This window comes from Alexandromys fortis, unplaced genomic scaffold (genome assembly GCF_014885135.2).
Source record: "Alexandromys fortis isolate MF-2015 unplaced genomic scaffold, M_Fortis_MF-2015_v1.1 scaffold_13, whole genome shotgun sequence".
In the NCBI taxonomy this organism is placed as follows: Eukaryota; Metazoa; Chordata; class Mammalia; order Rodentia; family Cricetidae; genus Alexandromys; species Alexandromys fortis.
In genome coordinates this window covers 7,381,625-7,390,029 of record NW_026067908.1, presented here as the reverse complement: position 1 = coordinate 7,390,029, position 8,405 = coordinate 7,381,625, and the positions used below count along the sequence as shown (strand labels likewise).

General features: G+C 42.2%; 1 long non-coding RNA gene across 1 annotated transcript in view; it reads right to left on the bottom strand.

Moving 5' to 3' along the window:
* Positions 1 to 891: 891 nt before the first annotated feature.
* The window catches only part of LOC126498032 (uncharacterized), a 505,230-nt gene continuing 497,716 nt past the window's right edge, over positions 892 to 8,405 (bottom strand). Inside the window, exon 2 of the long non-coding RNA XR_007590748.1 lies at positions 892 to 2,094. This is a non-coding gene — a long non-coding RNA (uncharacterized lncRNA). The remainder of the gene's footprint in view (positions 2,095 to 8,405) is intronic.

Genomic DNA, 8,405 nt, shown 5'->3' with positions numbered 1-8,405 from the left:
ATTCTCTTCGATGCCCATCTTCCTCTTGAAATAGATTGGTGCTGCCAGGAGCAAATGTGTCTCATTGTCATGAAAAACCCTAAGTTATTAAAATATCTTAAATGCCATATTCTGCAGCCTTTGAAAGATATGAAGAATGCCTATCTAACTAAAATATCTCTCTATATATCTAGAAAATCTAACTAACATGACTACAAGCTTAAGTATTAGCGATGATTATCCATTAACAACCTATATTTCCTAATTATACATTACATTTTTAAATGAACTACACAATCACAATACCTTAATCAAGATCAAAAATACATATACATATAACAAAATTGACCATAAAATCCATACCAATGCAAATTATTCATATCTATATCATATCCCCCTTTAAATGTAAAAGAACATTTATAAACAATATTTGGGAACATGGGCGTAGTTTTTTCTCTACAAACTGCTTCCTGCTGAATAGGGGCGTCGTTAATTAGGTTGTTCATGATATAACCTGTATGCTAGTTTCATCTCAGTTGGCAATTGAGCGAAGCAATTTTTTGAGGGTATTCACAGCAACCTTTCAGGAGGGCGTGGTCTATCATACCAAATCGGAATAGATGCAATCCACAGGGTCTCATCCTCTGCAAAAACAAAAGAAGACCCTCTCCAAAGCATCATATCCTTAGACCCAAATTCTGAAATCATAATACCCTTATATCCATTTTGGTTTAGATTGGCAGCCCATGTAATGAAATGTCTCTCTGTACTTAGCTCCTTCACAGTCAAAAATTTTAAAGAAAACACAATGTACATAATCCAGACTCTCTGTGAATTTTCCATTTTTACGTGGCTTATATTTACTTTATTTCTCTTAATCTATAACTATCTGTACTCTGTCTCTTTAAAGACTTTATCCCCTTTTTTTTAAGGGCATTAACTTTATTCTTTCTCTCTATATTTTTTTTTTCTCTCTCAAGCCTACGTACACTCATCCAACATTGTGATCCATTTAGTGGTCTGTCTGAATCTGTTTTATTGTGAATCTGTAATTTTTTCACTATCCAGGAGCATTTCTTAAAATGTTAAACAGTTCTTAAAAACTTAAGTTGCACCATGTACAGGTAATACGGTACTGCCTGTGTCCTGCCCAGTCTAAACCTTAACTGCACGGTTTTAAGGTAATTACGGTAGTTCCTGCCTGAGACCAGCACAGATCAGCATGGCAGAGCTGAGCCAAGCTGCTCCTGCCTCAGAGCCATTTGGTGCCCCTGAGCCACAACAGTTCCAGGCACACAGCAGTCCACATTGGAGCCGCAATCAGCAGTTTAACTCTGAGACTGAGTGTGCAGCACAGAAACTCTTTTCTTCCAAGTTACAGCCAAATCTGACACGCAGAGCACTGCGCAGTCTGAAAATGCGTCTCTGTATGGCGGCAGGAATCCGCCATGCTCTTCCGCCTGCCTAAGCCTGATTCTGCCGTCTGCCCAGGTGCAGGCGGGAAGCGCTGAGCCATCGGCACAGTCTCAGAGCACTCTCCTCCGATCCCAAGCGGGAACACAAACATCCAGTCCCATAAAAGCCTTGAAATGCTTTAAAGCCAGAGTTCACGCTGGCAGCATAGCTCCAGGAAGCAGCGCTTTAAAATGACGCGGCTTTTTTTTTTTTTTTTTTTTTGCTGTTGCTGAATCAGGAATCTCTCTACAGAACGCCACCAACAAAACAGCAAAAATCTGTGTTAAACTCTCTCTCCCTTATTTTTAAGCCTTCTCAGGTTTTTAAGTGGATTTAGCCATCACGTCTGGGCGCCATCTGTTGAAATAGGAGCGGCGGCAGGGCTGCGTCCCCGGCACCCGGCCGCCCGCATGGCTAGCTTATGCCCAGAAATAATTACACGGAAACTGTATTCTTTCAAACACTGCCTGGCCCGGATAGTTCCAGTTCCTTATGGCTAGCTCTTACATATTGTTCTAACCCATTTCTAATATTCTGTGTAGCCCACGAGCTGGCTTACCAGGGAGGATCTTAACCTGCGTCTGTCTGGAGCGGGAGAACCATGGCGACTCCTCACACAGCTTCTTTTTCCCAGCATTCTCCTCTGTCTACTCCGCCTACCTAATTTTCTATCCAATAAAATGGGCCAAGGCAGTTTCTTTATTAATAAGAAATCACTCCCACATCAGCATGGAAAATGGAAGCTGAGTCGATGAACACCAGAGAAGAGGAAGAGAAGGGCCAGGAACGCAGCATTTGAGAATCGTGTAGAGGAAGACTTGTGTGAAGGAAGGCACCTCACAGATGTTGCAATAAATTCATCTCGGACAGAAAGAACTCCAGGTGCTCAGCATACAGGGGCTACCAGAGGGCCAGCAAGAAAGCAGGGTGGTGTCTACAACGGAGCATGTGGAAGAGTTCACACTTGGAAGTGATGCTTCCAGAGACTTTTCAAATAGAATGACATGATGAAAATCACTGATGTGGCAGGTGGTGGCAGTGCGCGCCTCCAATCCTAGCACTAAGAAAGCAGAGGCAGCAGGACCTCTGTGAGTTCGAGGTCAGCCTGGTCCACAGAGGACGTTCAGAACAGTCAGGGCTACACAGAAAAAGTCGGTCCTTGCTAAGAGAGCAGTGGGGTCACTTTCTAAAAAATAAGAAGGGAATGGAAATCGTCGGATGAGAAATAAACTTCTGCTTTGACTGTGGTGAGCTCACAATGCCTAAAGGACTCCAAGCTTTGCCAAGTAGGTGGTTGACCACAAAAGGGTGAACTTAGGGGCAAAGGTCTCCCTGTAGCAGTGCTGGGATTACAGATGTTTGTACTTTGCATCTGGCTTTTTTTTTTTTAAGGTAGGATCTGGGACTTCAAACTTTGTACCCAGCGAGCCACCTCTCCAGCATCGCATGTTTGAATTTAGCTATGAAGGCAGTAGCAGGAGCAAATGAATCCATGAAAATGAAAGTCGCTTTTCTTTTCTTTTGTTTTGTTTTGTTTTTAGGATGAATGCCCACGTAGAAAAGGAAAATCAGATGGTGTGGAAGAGAATGAGTAACTGGAGACCTTTTAGGAATCATCTCAATTTGACAGCCCTTCCAGGACTTCATCTATCCGCTTTCCAGAAAAATTACACTCTCGTGAAAACCGCGTATATTTAGTAAATCTGAAAGCTGTGCACTGAGGGATATGACAAGTTCACGGGGAGGACTGAGTGCACAGAGCAGAACGGTAAGCTGGAGGCTTTTGTATCCAATCAGGCATCAAATGATAAGGCCCCATAGCACTGGAGGCCCCTATAGCGAAGGAGGGAAGAAGGATGGAGTTGAGAAATACACAGAATAAATAGGATCTGAAGATTACTTATGAGTTAAAAAAAAAAAAAAGACTTTCTGGCACAGTATTGCAGATGGTCACAAGAGGCGCGTTTTGAAGCTTGTCATTCCCCTCTCTCCCCAACAATGTTCAAAGAGTTCACATTCCCTAATAATTAACATTTAAAGCCAAAGAGCCTAGCCTAGAGAACTCTATAATCAGTCCTTGGGGGGGGGGGGGTTCTTTACTTTTTTTTATATACTCCCTTACAAATCAAAAAACAAACAAATAAAGAAAGAAAACAAAGAAAAAAAAACCCATAGTGGCATCCTGTTTGAAAAGAGCATCACTCAATCAGGCAGCAATGGCACACACACCTTTAATTCCAGCACTTGGGAGGCAGAGGCAGAAGGATCTCAGTGAGTTTAAGGCCAGCCTGGTCTACAGGGTCAGTTCCAGGACCTCCAGGGTTGTTACACAAAGAGTCCCTGTCTCAAACAAAAACAAAACAGAAAATCACCACTCTACAAAATAACTTTCAGTTTTAAGTCTGAATTTATGCTTTGTTATGACATATGGTCTCTGTAAACCTAGACTCTTGCTCAATAGTTCTAATGTTCTATGTTTTTCATAATTAATAACTGTTTTCTGAGTTTTCTGTCCTGCCCAGTTCCCACAATTATTCGGTCCCAAAGAAATCACACAGAGGTCTACATTAGTTATAAACTGATTGGCCTAGTATCTCAGGCTTCTTGCTAACTCTTATAACTTATATTAGCCCATTATTCTTATCTATGTTAGCCACGTGGCTGGGTACCTAATTTGGCGAGGCAGTCACATCTTGCTTCTTCTGTGGCTGGGCCAGGACTGTGGACCAAACTTTCCTCTTCCCAGAATTCTCCTGTTCTCATTGACTCACCTCTACTTCCTGTCTGGCTACTGACCAATCAGCATTTGTTTAAAATACAATTGACAGAATACAGACAATTGTCCCACCCCAAATAACTGTGTCAAACTTCCTTCACTTCTGTGTGCATCACGTGCAGCCCGCCTTTCCCCACTCTTGCTCCCACTATAGAATTCCCTTAGTCTTTTGTGCTTGTCACAGCTGGATTCACAGATATCGCCATGTCTCTCAAAGCTCACTTCCCTCGTGGATCCTTTTCTTACACTCCCACATACAGCCAATCAGCCTGTCTTTAACAACACCATCTGCGAGTATAGTTTTAATTAAACCCACCATTGGCTCTGCCTGTTCCAAGTCCAGTCACCATCTGTCAGTCTTTTGAGAGCAAGCACAATAAACGTCGTTAGTCCTTCATCCATAGGAGCTGAATAAATGACTGTCAAATATTAAAATCTCACCTCAGGCATGGCTTTATCTTAATTTTTCTGCCCCTTTCTTCCTTTTTAATCAAGTATTCCAGCAATAAATAATGCTATAGCATTATGTTTATTCTATCATATTCTCCTCCTTGTCTTCTTCTTCCTTCTCCTCCTCCTCCTCTTCTTCTGTTTCAGATATATGTGTCCTCTGCCCAAAATATTCACAGGCATGTCTTGTATCCTGGTTATTTTATGTCTCCAGCATCAAGCTACTCAATAAATGTTCTAACAGTGAGTTGTTTAATAACTAAGGGGTGACTTTACTTTTTTCAGGTCATACATCATGCAACCATGTCCATCTTCTCACCCTCACAGAGAACATCTTAATTCCTCCTGGCTGAGATTAACCTTGGTCCTGTGGAGAAACATGCATGTCACTTTTGTCATTATCCTTTCCTAGAGCAATCTTTGATTTACACTGGCTCTTGACACACACAAAAGCAACCTTTCTCATTGTATCCTCATACACTTGGCACACGTCTACTCTTTCCCACTGACAGAGCTTCACTCTGATGTTTTGATATATTTTTTTCTGCTAGACAACGAATAAGCTATTGCATTTACACTATTAATGTTTATAGCAGCCTCTTGTCCTGCTGAGAATGGCGATATTATAATTATTATTTTCACAGTCAAGTGAAAGACTGTGCTGCCTATGCAAAACTAGTTCACTCATCTAATTTATCACTGTTCACATCCAAGAATAATTTATTTGTACAGAGTAGTAGATATTGTCCTTCATGAACTAAATTAGAAGTCAAATGATAATTATATATTTTAAATTATTCTTTTACCTTAAGCCTATGCTAGCTTTGGCAGCAAACAGAAATGTGGCAGGAGCTAGTTTCTCCTGAGGTTTGATGAAGTTCTGCCTTCTCTGCCCTCTCCAGAACCCAGTGACCCCTACTTATCAGCGTGACATGTTTCTTGGGACCCCTTGTCCATTTAGCACCCTCTTCTGGTATCATGAACTTTGATGGACTTGAGGCCTTTTCTCTGCCTTGGTGGTACCTGGAACTGTAACAATGAGAAAGGTCACTTTGTTTCTTTATTTTGACAGTCCTTTAGAATGCAGAACCTGATACAAATTTTCAGCGTAATGGGTTGAGCTGTGCTCAAGGTGTCATTTGCATGCAGCGGTATCTGTCATCCTTGCTAGCCACACAGTAGCACCAGTCTAGTACATTGTTCTTTTCTTACCGCCTGGAACATTTTTATTATTGTCCCAGGAAAAAGGGGACCATCTTCCACATTCCTAAGGACTGGAGGGAAATTTCCCTTCTCCCACTTTTCTTGTCGCTGGTGTTACCACTCTAGCGCCTCAGAACAGTTCTCCTATTGTAGCGGGACAGGGGAGGGGCGAGCAGAAGGGCTGGAAGTCCTCGTGCAATGTGACATTTTGGTCTTTCAGCCTTGGTTCTCCTTGAGAAATCTCACTGGATGACTTCCCTGCCGCAGCCCTGCTTTGTTTTTGTTTTAAAGTATTTTTTCATTATTGAATCCATTTGATGATTCACAGCTATTACTTGACAAAAATATAGCACTTCTGGCACACCAGCTTATAGATAGAGACCAGGAAGATGCTAACAATGACTATATAGTCAGAAACTCATCGCTGCTTGAGCTTTTTCAAAAACGAATAACAGAGGTCAAAGCTGTCTTCAACAATAGTCTCAAAAACATACCTTCAACATTTCCTCATGAAGACTAGAGAGATCGCTCTTAAATATCTTTGTTATGTTGTTGCTTGGGGTTTTGGTGATGGGAAGGGGATTTTTTACTTGCTTGTTTTTCTTTTTTGTTTTTGATACAAGATCTCTCTACTCACTATGTAACCCAGGGTGGCCTCAAATGCACCATCCTTCCACCTCAACTTCCTAAGAACTGAGATTACAGCTGAATGCTACTATGCCTGGGCTTCCTTTGTGAGTGTGTGTGTGAGTGTGTGTGTGTGCTGTATGTGAGTGTGTATGAGTGTTTGAGTGTCTATGAGTATGTTTGTGTGTGCTGTATGTGTATATGAGTATTGTGTGTGCTGTATGTGAGTGTGGGTGACTGTGTGGGTGTGCTGTATGTGAGTGTGTGTGCTGTATGTGAGTGTGGGTGACTGTGTGTGTGTGCTGTATGTGAGTGTGTGTGCTGTATGTGAGTGTGTGTGCTGTATGTGAGTGTGGGTGACTGTGTGTGTGTGCTGTATGTGAGTATGGGTGACTGTGTGTGTGTGTGCTGTATGTGAGTGTGGGTGGCTGTGTGTGTGTGCTGTATGTGAGTGTGTGTGCTGTATGTGAGTGTGGGTGAGTGCTGTAGGGAGGCCACTTATTAGTTCCTGGCTGCTTAGCCCCAAAATAAGCACACAGAAACCATATTATTTAAATCACTGCTGGCCCATTTGTTCTAGCGTCTTATTTGTTAACTCTTACATCTTAATTTAACCCATCTCCATTAATCTGCACATCACCACGAGGTTGTGGCTTACCAGCAAGATTTCAGCATGTCTGTCTCTGGCAGTGGCTCCATGGCTTCTCCCTTTCACTCCACCTCCTTCCGTCCAGCATTCAGTTTAGTTTTTCCTGCCTACCTCTATTACCTGTACAGGCCCAAGACAGTTTTCCTTATTAACCAATGGTATTTACAGCATACAGAGGGGAATCCTACATTAGGTGACTGTGTGTGTGTGTGTGCGTGCGCGTACGTGCATGTGTGCTGTATGTGAGTGTGTGTGCTGTATGTGAGTATGTGTGTATTTGAGTGTGTATGTGAATGTGTGTGTATGAGTACATGTGCTATATGTGAGTGTGTGTATGTGAGTGTGTGTGTGCTATATGTGAGTGTGTCTGTGAGTGTGTCTGTGAATGTGTGTATGAGTGTGTGTGTGCTGTATGTGAGTGTGTGTGTGTGTGAGTGTGTGTATGTGAGTGTGTGTATGTGAGTGTGTATGTGCTATATGTGAGTGTGTCTGTGAGTGTGTCTGTGAATGTGTGTATGAGTGTGGGTGTGCTGTATGTGAGTGTGTGTGTGAGAGTGTTTAAAACCTTTGAGATTTTGTTTGGGAAACAATGAAAACAATAGATTTGGAAGGTTCTTACTCCATTTTCTGGTTCATATTCACTTTCATGGAACTGAGGTCTACTTCTTCCAATGCAGGTACAGAAGACTCGTCCCATGCCTCATATTCTCAGGACTTCTCCTGAGACACACACCTATGAAGTCATTTTAAAAGTGAATTACTAATTCTATCCTTCTTGGCAGATCTCTTTCAGTTATTCAGGAAAGAACTCTTTGGATTTTTGCTTCCTAATTTCACTGACTGTGACAAATTCCCTTGATAAACAGACTTGCAAACAATGACTGTCCACAATTCTGCTGGATGCTTTCCCATTCTATAATCTAGCAGTAACTTCACGATACACATAGAGAAAAGGCTAAATTGGGTAGTTGCTCAATGAATCAACCTGTAAGACAAAGACTGGTTTTCGAGATAGAACTATCCAAACTTGCCTTGAATAAACTGTACATATTTAACTGCTTCCCAGCAATCTAACTAATTCCCAACACCGGGCTTGTATTACTCAGATTCACACTCATCTTCCACTCGGAGTACTTGCCACATGGGTCCTCTGCATTGGTCTCTCTCTCTCTCTCTCTCTCTCTCTCTCTCTCTCTCTCTCTCTCTGTCTCTCTCTCTCCTCTCTCTCTCTCTCTGTCTCTCTCTCTGTCTCTCTCTCTCCTCTCT